Source organism: Mus caroli, unplaced genomic scaffold, assembly GCF_978045245.1.
Source record: "Mus caroli unplaced genomic scaffold, Mus_caroli_1 scaffold_3, whole genome shotgun sequence".
Taxonomy (NCBI): domain Eukaryota; kingdom Metazoa; phylum Chordata; class Mammalia; order Rodentia; family Muridae; genus Mus; species Mus caroli.
In genome coordinates, this window is record NW_028227258.1 from 6,205,685 (window position 1) to 6,221,455 (window position 15,771).

A 15,771-nucleotide genomic window follows, 5' to 3' on the forward strand; every position below is an offset into this window, starting at 1 on the left:
TCTCTGTGGTATCGCTTATCTTCACCAGTGACACATGTACAGGACAGAGAAAATGTCTTGCAAGACCCTTATGATGGTGGGGGTGCTTCTGACATTATGTGGGGCTTAAAACCTAAGTTTTAATAGGGAGATGTGTTCCTTCTGGGAGAAGGAAACACAAATATTCAATGAATGACAGGTCTCAAAAAACAACAGATAAAATTGCATTCTTATCATATATTCAAAGGAAGTGCGTATTTTGGTACTTGTGATGGAGTAGGGTAAAGGGCAGGTGCAGAGCGGAGGTTCAATGCTGAGTTGCTCCAGGAAGGAAACAATGTTGTTCAGCCTTGGGGGTGGGGGTGGGGTGGAGGTCAGAGTGTGGCGGCACACAGACGTGATAGCTTTGTTCCCCCGGGAAGTCCCCGGTCAGAAGACCCTTCTTCCCTCCTCACCCCAGCTGTTTTTTGTTTTGTTTTGTCTGATTTTCCACAGGGTCATGAACGGAGGACCTGAGAACCCAGGAGAAAGGTCATGATTTCCAGCTGCAGTGCACTGTTTGTTTGCGGAGTATTCAAGTCAGCAGTACCTTTTGTGTTTTCGTTTTTTTTCGTTTTTCTTTTCAACTTCATACTTTTGACTTTCCAAAGCAAAGAGTAGGAACCTCACATTTTTGAGGGTCCCCAATCTCTTCATGCTATGTGATCCAAAAACTACCTACAAATTCAAGGCGGTCTCAAAATAGTTATTGTATGTAGTTAGGAGGAAGGGGAGAAGGGATAGTAAGAAATGTAATCCAAAATAATAAAAGTTGGAACCAACTAAGACGCCAGTTTTCTCCAGGCAGCCGGGACACAAGCAAGGTTCCGCTCAGCACTTGAGAAGTTCTGTTTAGTGACTGTTGTGGAGCTTTTTCTCTTGGCCACAGTGTGAGATGGCCCAGATGAGCTTTAGTCTTTCTTTAAACACTCCAGTGATGCCTTTAAAGCTACTGTTTGTCATAGTTTTAATAAAATACAATCATGAATCCAGAGAACACCACGTCACCTTCATACACAGGTACTTTCCCCAAGTATAGTGAGAAGGTCACCCACGAGTGCTTTGTCGACAGTGCTTAAGAGTCATTTTCAAGTTTTCCAGCAACGTCACAGTACTTCTCTTAACTTTCACTTTGAGACATTGCCCCACTCTGCAGCTCAGCTTGATCTGGAACTCACTGTGTAGCCCAGGCTGGCCTTCCTTGAATTCACGGCAATCATTCTGCCTCCACCTCCAGGTATTGGTGTTGGGATGGCAGATCTGAGGAACCTTTCTTGATGCCACCCTCTCTGCCTAAACATAGAATTTAGCCCACTATAAAGTCCGGTTAATGTGTCCAAGCTGACATGTCAAGACACCTGTTAAGTGGACATTTTCAGAGAAGGCGTAACTAGCTCTGAACCCTCATTTTTTCTCTGATTCTTTTGTAAGAAAACAATTTCACAGCCACTCCATAAGGAGGTGACATAAGTTTCTCTACCAGGACTTGTGTGTGTGACAAGATAATTCTGCTGACTCTAGTCTGGGCACTTTCTGAGTTCATCCAGATGGCTGCGATCTGAACTTCTGACTGAGGAATGTGCCTAGATCTGTGGCAAGCGCAGGCTGTGTTCCTCCATGCTTCCTCTAATCCAAGCTGCAGCTTTGCAGCATGGTATCCCTTCCAGCTAAGTTGTTAGGCCAGGAGCACAGCCTTCCACGGACAGTGCTGAAACCACAGCCCCACAGCAGCAACCCCAACTGCTCAACAAATGTGGGGAAAGCTTGGGATGGGAATGATTGGATTGGTTTCCAGGGTCTGTTTTCTCTGTAATATTTTTTATTAGTAATTATTAATCACCCATATAATAGGTTTTGTTGTGACATGTTAACTGCCTCCAGACTTATAAAACAGTTCTTTGGTTTAGCTAAGACCCTTGCTTGTTTTCATTAAACACGCTAAACCTGCTAAGCGTGTAAATTCCAAACATTTTGGTTAGTGATAAAAATAAAAACTCATCTTGAACCTGCTTCATAAATAATAAAAATTTAGTTGTTCCAGTGTCCACAGGACAAAGCAGGGAGTAGCCGAGGGACAATCAGGAGACTTATGGCCTCGGTTCCCATCCCGCTAGGCCTTCTGTCCCTCCATCTCTTATGTTCTCCTTTTGCAGGCCAGTTTCAAAGCTACTTCTTTCCAGACAATCTCCTTTGCCTGGTTGGAAACAAAACATTGAACAGCATCCTCACCTGGCTTGCATCAATTGTGTCCTCATGTAAGTGGTCCTATCATGTGTGTTGTGGCGTTCATTAGCGTTCCCATGTCAAGGAGAGAAGCTCCAAGAAAAAAGCACATTCATTGGGGAGAGTGCTCCCCACCTTGCACCCCACTGAAAGCCCAGAGTGAGCAGGTGACATTGAAGTTCCTGCTGCTGTCCTGATCAGGTGATGCCTTCCAGGAGGGAAGGCACATTGACCTGCCCCTAGCAGCTTAAAGGGAGCACCCACCTTTGTTATTCTCTGACCACATTTCCCATGACACTTGGCACCTAGCTCAGCACTGGGGACACAGATGCTAGCCCACTGTCCCTCCAAGCACGAATCCCTCTCAGCACAGTCACATCTTCCCATGGCTTCAGTGTACTTCAGGGGTGCTTCAGCTTCCACACAGTCCATCCGGAGCTCTGGAGCTGACCTCCGGATCCTGTGAAAAGGAGAGTTTGACAGTTCTGACTCGCTCACTCTGAGTGCTGTGGCCTTCCTGGGGAGACTTTTGCATACAGAGAGAGCATGTCTGTTGCAGAGCTGCTCATCCTTGGCAGCCACAAACCTGGTTCTAATCCCAGCACTGAAAGTAACAATACTACACTCTTGGATTCTCACAAACCAGTAAGTGAATAAAGAAGTCAAACCTTCATTGGACTCAAAAAATTCAAGCAGTTCTAATTTATACCTCTCTTCATTTAGGTTTTCTCTGCCACTCATTCTATCCTTGGTCAAGCAATTTATTATTAAAGGTCTCCTTCATGCACAGCATGATTCTAGATAAGACAGTCCTTGTTGAGGTTGTGTCGTACACATCTTTTCACAGGACTTTCAACTTCAAGCTGACCCCCCAATTCTTGGTCTGTCTCCCAACTCCCCAGCTGCCTCCTCTTCAAAATATTTCATTATATTTTCTATGTTTTTGATTCTTCCTTCTATAAATCATATTTATGTTTATGTGAAAGTCTACCAATTCACAGGCAGCTCCTCTCCTCCTAGAGTGTTGTGTGCAATAGGGTTGGGAAAGGAGAGAATGGCTGGGTGTTTTTATAGTGAGTGAGAAATGTGCCTTGGGAGGCGGCAGAATGCAGACAGCCAACGGGATGCAGACTGGATACATTTATCTCGTCATTTCCTGAAGCACTTTCTTAAAAGATTTATGTATGTATGTATGTATGTATGTATGTATGTATGTATGTGTGTACACATCTGTGAGTGTGAGCACACATGTGTGTGCAGATGTATGTGCCTGTGCACACACAGAGGCCAGAAGGGACACTGGCTTCCTCAGAGCTGGAGTTTCAGGACCTTTGCTGGCTCGCTATGCGGGTGCTGGATTCAAATTCTAGTCATTGCGATTGTGTAGCAATTGCTCCTACCTGCCATGCAATCTCCCCACACCTGTAAAGGAGGGAATTTTAAAGTACTTTTCTATGTTTTAAAGTTTGAATAAAGGACAGGGGCCAAGGGAGTCAGGGAAGTAAGAGAAAATAAAGCATGACTCTCCCTGAGTGGGAAGAGGCCCAAGTGCAGCCCGCTCTGCTGCAGCCTCCTGACTTTGGTCTAACCTCACCTGTATTAGTAACTCTCCAGCGGCGGCTTTGGTGAAGCGCCTGGAGAAGGGAAGGGTTTATTGATGTGGAGATTTCTGGTTTCGCTGGAAACTCAGCGGGGCCACGTGATGTTTTTCTGGAAGCTGTCTTGTTGAGAGGATGTTTTGCTGGAGCCGATGCTTGAGAGGGTGTGTGGTGTTTGGAAAGAGGATAAACGGAATCCCACAAACAGTGAGAGGATGCTCTTGCATTTGATGCCACCGTGCAATGCTTTGCTGGTCCTCGCCTCACAGAGAGAAACGTGCCAAAGAACTTCGCGGTGTTCTGGCTGATGCTTGCCACTTCTGCTGACTTGTGTCGACTCAGTGAAGCCTTGCGGTTCCTGCTGGATGGAGCTGCTGCTGCTGATCTGTGTTTAGTGTTTGCTATTGGACTGGACTGCTGGTATCCTGACAATGAAGAATGGAATCTCCCCGCAAAGAACTACTTCCAAACAGGCCAACATCTCCCTTGTCCTATAAACCTTCTTGTCCTCCTACCTCCGGTCAGTGGACTAGAAGGGAGGTTTAAGAACTCTAAATAAAGTAGGTTTAGAGAAAAATCTAAGCCTGTGGTTATGGGTTGCAGTTTGGTAGGAACTGGTCCATCAGGGTAGGAAGTCATGGTAACAGGAGCATGAAGCAGCTGGTCGCCATGTGCCTGCAGCAGGGAGCCGACAGCGAGGACTGCTAATGCTTTGCTCATTTTTCCTTTTTCGTCAGCCTCAGGTCCCCGCCCATTGGATGGTGCTGTGCATGCTTGTACTGAGTCTTCCCATCAGTTAACCCGATGTAGAAACTCTCAAAGGTATGCCCAGAGGTTTGTATCTATCCTAGGTGACTCTGTCGAATTGATAATATTACCATCAAACATCCAAGTGTCGGTTGCGGCACACATTCGTCTTCCTGTGTCTGCTGCTGAAGGTATGGAATTGTGGGCTCGTGAGGGTGTAAGGGAAGGAAGTTGGTTTGAGTACTGAGGGAGCTGCCTGAAATCCTATCTCTGTTCTTGGGGATGTCCGAATCCAGTGACTTCCTTTGGTTTTCTGTAACCAGGCCTCTTTCCCATGTATATAGTTCAGAGATAAGAAAAGGAATAACTTGCAAACAGCTGACTGCCACATGGACTGAGCATATCTAAAGCGTCCAGGGTTCAAAGTGTAGAGTTGGTTTTGGTTCTGGATCCACACAGAATAACTTCGTATTCCTTTTGCTTCTTGTTCTGTGGGGGCTGCGGGTTGAGCCCAACATCTCAAATGTAGACTAGGCAAGCGAGTGCTCTGCAGGGAGCTACGATAGATTCCCAGCCTTGCTTTTAGATTTTTAAAATTAAATTGCCTTATTGAGACACAGTCTCACTGAACAGCCCAATCTGGCCTCAAATTCTCAATCTCCCTGCTTCTTTGCCTCTGCCTCTGCCTCTGCCTCTGCCTCTGCCTCTGCCTCTGCCTCTGCCTCTGCCTCTGCCTCTGCCTCTGCCTCTGCCTCTGCCTCTGCCTCTGCCTCTGCCTCTGCCTCTGCCTCTGCCTCTGCCTCTGCCTCTGCCTCTGCCTCTGCCTCTGCTGAGTCCTGGGTGTGAGTCACCAGAGCTGACTCTACTTTTCAGTTCTTAGAATACACACATATTTTAAAGAAAGAATATAGACATTACTTAAGGTTTGAAAGCAGAATTGTCTTAGAGCATTGTGAGGCCACATGAATTTGCAAACAGACTTTAAATTGGGCAATGTCACTTCCTTGTGTAGTTGAGCCTATCACTGATGCTGTTGGCCAGATTAGATAGGCTTGTTCTGGGGTCCCTGGATGACATCAAGCCTTGGGTTTGTTGAGCAGGTAGCTACACCTGCAAGTAGCCACAGCAGCCGATGCCTGAGTCACCACCAGGGATCTCTCCTTGAGGCCTTTCTCAGAGCCTGCTCATCCCAGACACTCCACTCACTCAAGCTGAGGCTGTCTTCAATTTCTGTTCCAAATGAACTGGCACCTTTAAGTATACTGGCGTCCTTAAAAAAAATCCATTTATTTTTTTAAAGATAATTTGAATGTGGAAAGTAGTGTCTATGCAAATGTCAGCACTGGGCAAACTTCCTGCAGGATATCTGGTGTCTATTGATAGTATTTGGCAAAGACCTACCGGCCATGCAGGAAAGAAAACTGGGGAATGTTCAAGATAATCTAAATGGCCCACTTGAAGCTGGAGTTGATGTTGCAAGCTGGTCTAGAAAATGAAGCAGTTTATGCTTGGAGGCTGGAAGGGAGGGCACAGTGGTTTGACAGACATGCTCAGCCAGGACTCTTGTGTGTGAGCACTGGTTTGTTGTTGTTGTTGTTTGCTACTTGAGGGGTTTGGGACTTTTAGGAGGTGGGGTGTTGTTGGAAGGAGTGGGTCACTAGGCGTCTTAGTCAGGGTTTCTATTCCTGCGCAAACATCATGACCAAGAAGCAGTTGGGGAGGAAAGGGTTTATTCAGCTTACACTTCCATACTGCTGTTCATCACCAAGGAAGTCAGGACTGGAACTCAAGCAGGTCAGGAAGCAGGAGCTGATGCAGAGGCCATGGAGGGATGTTCCTTACTGGCTTGCTTCCCCTGGCTTGCTCAGCCTGCTCTCTTATAGAACCAAGACTACCAGCCTAGAGATGGCACCACCCACAAGGGGCCTCCCCCCCCCCTTGATCACTAATTGAGAAAATGCCTTACAGCTGAATCTCATGGAGGCATCTCCTCAACTGAAGCTCCTTTCTCTGTGATGACTCCAGCTGTGTCAAGTTGACACGAAACTAGCGAGTACTCGAGGATCAGAGTTTGCAGCTTTAGAAGCTGAGCCCACTTCCTGTCCAGACTCACCTGATCTGTGGGACCCCACAAGAAGCTGCACCCCCAATTCCTGAGCCAGAAGAAACCTTTCTTCCTTCCCTGTCAGGTTATGTGGGCTCCAAGGAGTAGAAACTTAATAACCACACCAGGGACGCATGAGGCTTACCTAACTCCATAAACTTTAAAATTCGCATCGAACGTTAGGGAATTCTTCACGAACCTATTGAAAATTAGTCGTGTGAGCTTAGAGGAAATGTGCTGAGGTCCACAAAGCAGACTGTGGCTGGGCGGAGCATAGTGATGTCATTCTTAACAAGAACCAGAGCCAATGCCTTGGCCCAAATCCTTATTTCAGGCCACGAACCGCCCAGTATTGATGATGAACTGTCTGTGCGGACAGAGCTTTGCGATCAGAAGTCCACAGGCGTCAGAATTCTGGAGTAGAGTTGGTTTTCTGCGTGCTGGGGATAGTGGCAGTTTCCACAGGCAGCTTGACTGGACCAAGATTTACCCAGGGCAGTCATGTAAACAAGCCGTGGATGTACTTTTGAGATCTTTTAGATAGGCCCACTGACAGAGGGTATCCCAACTGCCGTGCACACTTAGCTTGAGGAAGCCATATTGTCACAGCACTCACTCCCCAGTGGCAGTTGGGCTTGCCTCTTTAGAGGGAAGGTGGTAACAGCCTACTAAAGGGAAATTGGTTCCTTCTAGTCAAGAGTATGAAACCCTGGCTTGAGTGGAGACCTAGCACTGCAGTTGAGCTGGCCAATGACCAGGCTAAGGGACCAGCCCTAGGAAGGTGGGCTCACCTGAAGCCTTGCTATTGGGATGGATGCAATAATTAGCTTGTTAATGGGCAGCCTGCTTTTCCTCCCTGGATCTCTGCTCTGGTGCAGCAGCTTTCAGGACTGTGGCTGTGTGGCTTCATTAGTCTGCTTTCCTGAACTACCGACGAGCCTACTATTTCCCTGTTGCTTTCGGTCTCCCTTCTGAGCATGCCTTGTCAGGTACTTTGGCATTCTGTCCTCTTTTACAAAAGCTCCCCTTCCTGCCCTTCCTTCCCTCCTCCAACATTGCCTGTCATCAGTGTGACTGACTGGCTGACCTCTGTGCTGCTTACTCAGACAGCATGATTCTTTTCTCTATCTCTTCACAGTTCTCCTTCTCCAGGCAGCTGCTGAGATGTGCAACTGACACGCTGCCCTGGGGTTTTTCTTTTAAACTCTGACAAAACTGTCCTCAGGCTTCCAAGGGTGGAGGGAAGACAGAGACAGAGGGACAGGGAGAAAGAGACACAGAGAGATACAGAGGTCTAGGCATCAGTGAGGCAGACATTTGGTTTCTGTGAAGGTTTTCTCAAGAAAGACCACACTAAGATGGCGTGACTCCATTCCCATGGGCTAGAGTTTTAGGTTTGAGTCAAGAAAAAGAAGGGAGCCAGCTGAGAGCCAGTGTCCCTTTCTCTGCTTCTTGGTCTTCACTGATGGAAGCCAGCAGCCTTTGTCCATCACAAACAGGCATGGGTCCTGTAACACCCCAGCCTGAAGCAGGCTGAGCCAGACTTTGACCTTGCTGTCACTAAGGAGATTACCTAGGGTGGAGCCTTCCTCCCTACATCACTCTATTGTTCAGCCACTGCCCCTGTTCTCCTTCAAGACACTGCTACCTGCTGGGAGGCTGCTGAGCTATTCCAGAGACTACACCCTGTCCTACAAGTTGTCACCTGCAGCTGGTTCCAGGCTTCAAGAATGGATTATCGGGGGATGGGCCTCCCCCACTTTATAAGCACATTTGCCATTAAACATTTGAGCTTTGATCAGGAATCTTGACTTAGCTCCATTTTTTCTCTCAACCCCCTAGTTCCCCTTTCTTTTCAGCCCCAGCTTGCCTCCCAGGTGAAACCCGGTTCATGTGAGCTGAGGGTCAGCTTCCAACAGGGTCCTGCTATGATGCCTTCCTGGCAAGATGGACCCTTATAGTAAACTGTAATAAATGTTCTACTCTGGTGTTCAGTCACAGCAATCAGAAAAAACTGATATGGGTCTGTCTGGAGCTGGCACACTGAGACATGGGCCAAATCAGAGCTGGAGTCCCTGGTCTCTAGGATGCCTTTAGTAGAAGCCTGAGGTTTGAGGAGACGGACTGGTTCCCACTTGGCACCCAGTCTACCTCTCTTTTCCTGATAGAACTCTTTGTTTAGGTATCTTCTCCTCCCCCACACAGCTACATGTTTCATGCCTACATCTCAGGTCCATACATTGGCCTGACTGGCAAAAACAGACTTAGCCCTTCACTCATGCCTGGGTCAGTGATGGTCATGTGATACAGTCTGGCTGGTGGCTGAGGCTGGAGGGGTTCCCAGGTGCACCCCTAAGAGAGAACTGTGGAGGAGGGTTCCTGCTCTTCCCCCCTAGTGGTGCTGATGCAAGCCCACACCCATGCATCCAGGGATGATGCTGGCAGAGGGAGAGGTCCAGCAGCATTCAGAAGATGCAAGCTCTCCATCCATGACCACAGCGAGGCACTGAGTGGCTGACTCCCTCTAGACTTCCCTTGCAAGATAATAAATTTCCCTATTGTTAATGCCACTGGGCTTCTTTTACTGCTAGCCAGATGGACCATAACTGATCAAGCTGTCTCAGGGGATGCAGAGCCTTGGTCCACGCATGAAGTTGCTGAAATGGCTGTTTAGTGCCAGAACGTACAATGATGTAGGCTTTAACTATCCTATCAAAGAAGGAAGCCTCACAAGGCAGCTGAGTGCCTCTTGTGAGTGGGAATCAAAGCCAGTCTGTGTGAGAAGGCAGGATGAATCCAAGCAACTTTGGAGACTCTCGCAGGGACCTTGGCTTCTTAGATAGGCTTTCTGGATAAACTCAGTTCCATAATAGAAGAAAGATGCATCAGGAATTCAAATGATGGCATCCCCCTTTCTGTACCTCTTTCTATCCTGGTGGCTTCTAGAATTCCTTTTTCCTGAGTCTACAGAGAAGTCATGGCTGGGCACTATTGCAAGCTCACTGGTAGCCAAGAGAAATATTTACAGACATCATAAAGAAAATCATTGTGGAGACATGTGTCCCAGATCATCCCATTATACTGAGAACAAATAGCCACATATAAGCTCTGGAAGCATACGTTCTCTCACTGTCCCAGGTCAGGCCTTCTTCTATGACACTTTGCAAGAATCATCAGACTGCTTTCAGGAAAGTTTCAAGGAAATACACTATTTTACGTGGGAAGAAAGATTCAGATAGGAACATGCTAAGTTCTCATGAGCGAGAGATGTGGAAATACAATGAAATATCATGAACAAGTGAACTCGAGCAAATTTGATCCTTGCATGTTTATGTAGAGGGATTATTCATGTAAAATAGTGGACAGAACACACAAGCTGTAGAAGAATACATCTGTATGACTGTGTTCGTGTGCAGCACTGAGTCAGGTAAAACAAGAATTCTGGACATTCCCACTTGCAGAAGCACACAGAAGACGGCTGCATCCAGGATGTTATTCCTCCAACTTACTAGGAAAGACGATAATGATCAAAGGAGAGGCATGGGATGGGCACAGGAGTCTGCACACTCTGTTATTTTATGTGTTTGTGTGGTGTATTGTAGTATATGTGTGTCGTGGTTTGAATATACTTAGCCCAGGGAGTGCCACTATTAGAAGGTGTGTCACTGTGGGTGTGGGCTTTAAGACCCTCGTCCTAGCTGCCTGGAAGTCAGTATTCTGCTAGCAGCCTTCAGATGAAGATGTAAGAACTCTCAGATCCTCTAGCATCATGCCTGCCTAGTTTGCTGTCATGTTCCCACCTTGATGATAACAGGCTGAACTTCTGAACCTGTAAGCCAGCCCCAATAAAATGTTGTCCTTTATAAGACTTGCCTTGGTCATGGTGTCTGTTCACAGCAGTAAAACCCTAACTAAGATAATGTGTATGCTCTTAGTGTGTGTGTGTGATGTGTATTGTATGTGTTATTGTATATATTGTGTGTGTTGTGAATATTGTGTGTGTATTGTATATATTGTATGTGTGTGTGTGTGTTGTGTGTATCGAGTGAGTGTTTGTGTATTGTGTATATGTTGCGAGTGTGTATTGTGTGTGTGTGTATTGTGTATGTGTGTATGTAGAGGCCCAGAGGTTGATGCAGTCATGTGTTCTTCTACATCTCTCCCCCTAATTGTTCTTGGTATTATTGGGACAGGATGATAGTTTTGTCTACTCAACACAATCTAGACTGGAGAGGAACTCTCTCTATTAGGTTGGTCTGTGGGCATGCCGACTAGGAATTTTAATTGTGGTAGCTGAGTTGCAAGCCCCAGCTTGAATGTGGGTAGCCCTGTTTCATGAGCAGGCCCTGGACTGATGGGAGGGGGTGAATGAGTTCAGAGCTAGCAGGAAACCATTTGCAATGTGCTTTAGGCTGTAGATGTGGTGTGACTGACTGCTTCAAGCTCCTGCTGTCTTATGCCTACAAAGACGTGCTGTAGCCTGGAACTTTGAGCCAAGAGAACGCTTTCTCCTCTGAGTTGCTTTTGTCGGGTTACTTATCCCAGATCAGACAGGAAACTGAGGCAGGTGGAGCTGATCATTGAACCCGCAGCTCTTCAGATTGATTAGGCTTCTGGACAGTGAGCATAAAGACAGTCAGCTGATCCTACAACATTGTCTCTACATTTGCAGAAGAAATGCTTTCCAATATCTTCTCTTCCTAAGCCCTGCTCTGCCAGAACACAGAACCCCAAATCCCTCGCCTGTGTAAACGTGTAAGTATCCCTGAAAGTCAATTTTCCTCTCTCTGTTTTCTTTGTCTTGTTTTTATGAGTCAAGGTGCAGAACTTGGTCCCTGTCACCAGAGTTAGGTGCCTTTGTGGGCTGTATCTGGTCATTTTCTTAGACATCAGTGTCTGTTGTGTAGAACAAATAAGAAATTCTGGGCCTGACAGCACCCTTGTGACCCCTTGAGAGAAGCAGCACTCACTCAGAGGTCCTGCTGCAGCACTCAGAGGTCCTGCTCTGATTAGACAGCAGCATCAAAGTAAGCCTGGGGATTGACTGTGAGCTGTGAACCTACCTGATACATTTAAGGCAAAAGAAGGCCTGGGATGCCTTGAAACAGACCATCTCTAACACACCGTGGATGTTCCATTCATAAAAGGTCTGATTGGCTTCTGAAGTGGAAACTTAAGGGTTCTTTAGAAAGTCAGTTGTGTTGGAAGGTGTTTTACTGGGGCAAGCACATGAAGGAGTGCTTTCCTGAAGTGGACACAGGTGAAAGACTAAGGCAGACTCCTGAGAGAAGGTTTAGCTGAAGCAGACACAGGAGAAAGGATGTTCTGCTAAAGCAAACATGCAAAAGGGCCCGTGATGTAGGATTTATCGCCAAGGACACAAATGTATTAGTCTGTGGGAAATTGCAGGCTGGTCTCCAGTTGAGCTGAGGTCTGAACCCCGATGATCATAATTCACCTACATGACACGGTAGGCGTTCCCTCATGCTCCTGGAACTCCGGCCCCTGCCTAAGGTACCACCTCCCACAGCCCCCACAAGAGAAGCATGGTCAGTAGTCACGTAGGCAATGGCCCAAGCTTCTGACCTTCAGGCTAAACTCCTCCCCAGTTACCTAGCAACAGTGAAGACCATAAAAAGGCGTGCTCAGCCCCCACTTCCGTCTCTTACTCTCATTCCTTTGTTCCTTTACCTCTCACTTCTCTCACCCTCTCTCTCCTCTTCCCTTTCTCTTTGTCTTCTTCTCTCTCTCTCTCTCTCTCTCTCTCTCTCTCTCTCTCTCTCTCTCTCCTTTCTTCCTTCTCTCTTTCCCCTGCATTTCTATAATAATGCTCTATAGAGTCTCTGCTCTGCCCCTTCAAGTTCTGCTGCGCACTCTGGTCAGTGTTGGGAACTTCTTCCCTCTTCCCTCTCTCCCACAGCCCTGGTGGCTTTAATAAAGTAGCTCCGGGGGTCCCCAGGCAGGGCTGCCCCTTGGACACCCCCTGAAGAGTGGGATGGAGGAATGCCCACCCAGGGATGAGTGGATAGGGTAGATAGCAGCCTTTCCACGCCTGTCTGACCGGCGAATAGGAAAACTCTGGCGGGGTGTGGGCATCTTTTTCCTTCAGTTCTTCCCCAGGGCCTCCCGGGCCCCCCTCCCCCCCCCCTTTTTTTTTATTTTGTTCCCAACATTAGTCTGTCTTACATTGCATAGTTGGGCTACATTTTGTTGGAACTCTATAGATAGAAACACACCAAAAAACTTCTGGTGGTGTGCCACAGTTTCTTGCTGCTTTCATAGACTGGGGTTGATTGACAGAGTGATGTCAGCTGAGACAGATGTTTGTGCTAAGGTAAGACACATGTTAAGACAAGACACGTGGAGGACACGTGATGTTTGGAGGGTATAAATAGGCCTCAACAGACAGTGACAGAGACTGAGCTAGGCTTGCTTATAGAGCTAACTTCAAGCATCTTTGCTTCTCTGATAGAGGCACATCCAAGAACTTCTCCTGGCATTCCTCCTGGGCCCCTCCAGCTGACTCTAGCCAAGGCTGAGGCCTGTGAACTGAACTGCAGATTTCCAGACAACAGAGACAGGAGTTGCTCCAAAGAACCTTTCTAAACAGGCCCATGTCTCCTATATCCTTTCTTTCCACTACCTCTGGTGGGTGGTGGACTAAAAGGGAGGTTAAAATATTTGGCCAGGGCCAAAAAGGGGGAGTGGGTGGGTAGGGGAGTGGGGGGGGTAGTTATGGGGGACTTTTGGGATAGCATTGGAAATGTAAACGAGGAAAATACCTAATAAAAAATTTTAAAAAAAATTTAAAACCACCATTAAAAATAAGGTTGTTTTTTTAAAATTAAAGTTCCAGTTTTCCGTGGCTTTTTCTTCTTTGTGTTAAAAACTCAAACTACTAACTATTCATTTTTCACTTCTATGATTAATAGAATTTCAGTATTTCTTTCAGAATAATTCCCTTCTTCTCCCTCCATTTGGGGACAAGAATGTTTATATCTAACTGAAGACTTAGAATAGCCATAATACCAGAAGAGGCCAGGCTGGGTGTCTGCTGCTCCTGTCTGTTGCTTGTTTAAGATTTGTTTTTGTTAATTATTTCCATTCCACGAGGTGGGTTTTGCATGGGATGATTTGGGATGCAGGGGTCGTCGCTCATGGGATGGAAAATAATCCTTTTACCCTGGGAGGTTTTCCTCCCATTTTCATGATTTGGAGTTTGGGGCTCTTCTGTGCTGTTCTGGAAGCCACTCTCCCAGTGTTCTGGATGCCTCAGCACGTGTGGCGAGGATGGCGAGAAAGGCCATGGAAAGTGATAACTTTTACAAATGGCTTTTTTGTGGATCTCTCCTCATGATTTAGGTGCTCTATTTATTTTTTTAAAGATGTATTTACCTTTCGATCCATGGATGTGACTTATGTACCACATGTATACAGGAGCCTTTAGAAGGTAGATGAGGGCTGGAACTGGTGTTAAAGGGGTTGGAGCTACTATGTAGGTGCTGGGAACTGAACCAGGATCCTCTGGAAGATCAGCCAATGCTCTCAACCTCTGAACAATTTATTGAACCACCCTTGTTTTAAAAGAAAAGGCTGCAAATGGGATGGATATTTACAAGCTGAACTGTGAAACGTGTTCCCACTCCCCCTCTCTGTTGACTCTTGTAGGTACTTACTGCTCCTGCTTCTCTGGGAAAAGATAAACTAATTTGTGTTTAAGCCTAACAGTGACCCATGTGGCCTAAGGTTCTTCACCATTTTCATTTAGGGATGGGCTTTTTGTTCGTCTGTTTGTTTTCAAACATGCTTACAATTTATCTAATGTGTGCGATGTTGCAGCCTGCCCGCAGTCCACAACACGAACGGTTCAACTGAGAATGGCAGTTCAAGCTGAAAAGAGAGGAATCTAGACGGGGCGGAAGAAAGAATGGAGCTAAGACAACAAACATTCTGATCAAAGCTCAATTTTACTATTTCCAGACACTCAGTTATAAAGGAAGGGGGAGGGAACCCAATATCCCGCCAAGTAACTCAGGGTCCAGTAGCAGGACGAACACGTGTGTGCCTCCAGGCAGCAAAGGCAGGTTCCAGCAGTAGGCATGGCAGGACGAATGAGCAGGTAGCTCCACCCTTGAGCAAGCAGGTTCCAGGCTGGGGGAAGGGAGGCCACAGTGCGATATCTAAATATTGAAAGTGGCAAGGATCTCTTGTGAGGCTATGCCAGTGCCTGGAAAATACAGAAGTGGATGCTCACAGTCATCTATAGGATGGAACACAGGGCCCCCAAGGGAGGAGCTAGAGAAAGTATCCAAGGATCTGAAGGGGTCTGCAACCCTATAGGTGGAACAACAATATGAACTAACCAGTACCCCCAGCGCTCATGTCTCTAGCTGCATATGTAGCAGAGGATGTCCTAGTCAGTCATCATTGGGAAGAGAGGCCCCTTGGTATTGCACACTTTATATGCCCCAGTACAGGGGAATGCCAGAGCCAGGAAGCAGGAGTGAGTGGGTTGGGGAGCAGGGTCAGGGGAGGGTATAGGGGACTTTTGGGATAGCATTTGAAATGTAAATGAAGAAAATATCTAATAAAAATTGTTTTTGAAAAAAAAAGTGGTAAGGAGAGGTATAAAGATGGTGGGGGTGGGGCACCCAGAAAGAACAACTGTGGAATCAGCTACCAGCCCCACGGTGTGCAACTTGGGACAGGGCATGCAGGAGAAACACAACAAAGAAATAGTCTTTGTCTCCTGACCAATCCTTGCCGCTGCATACCAGGTGAACGCCCCTCTTCTTGTACTCCTCTTCAACACCCCAAAATGCAAAATATTCAGACTATGGTTTTTCTTTTCAGCAGCTTGCGGGAGCATCTGTGATTCCTCAGAAATGAAGTGCAGATTTGTCCAGTCAGCAATCTTTCTTGCTGCCCTCTCTCTGAGGTCATTCCTGTTGGTTTTCTGGAAGATTCTGAAAGTGACTTCCCAGGCTCGCTTCTCCTCATAATGTCTCACCAGGGAGCTGACAAGATCTTCCCGGGGTGCTGTCTTCCTTCACTTTGGGCCAAGAAATCTGTTTCAGCTAC

The 15,771-nt window shown here is 46.8% G+C and overlaps 1 long non-coding RNA gene across 1 annotated transcript; it reads left to right on the forward strand.

The window, feature by feature from the left end:
* The first annotated feature begins 4,058 nt into the window (after positions 1–4,058).
* Positions 4,059–13,332, forward strand: LOC115030636 (uncharacterized). The gene is made up of 4 exons (XR_003836242.2): positions 4,059–4,359; positions 4,577–4,661; positions 11,363–11,445; positions 13,163–13,332. It is a non-coding gene; the product is annotated as an uncharacterized LOC115030636 (long non-coding RNA).
* Positions 13,333–15,771: the final 2,439 nt, after the last annotated feature.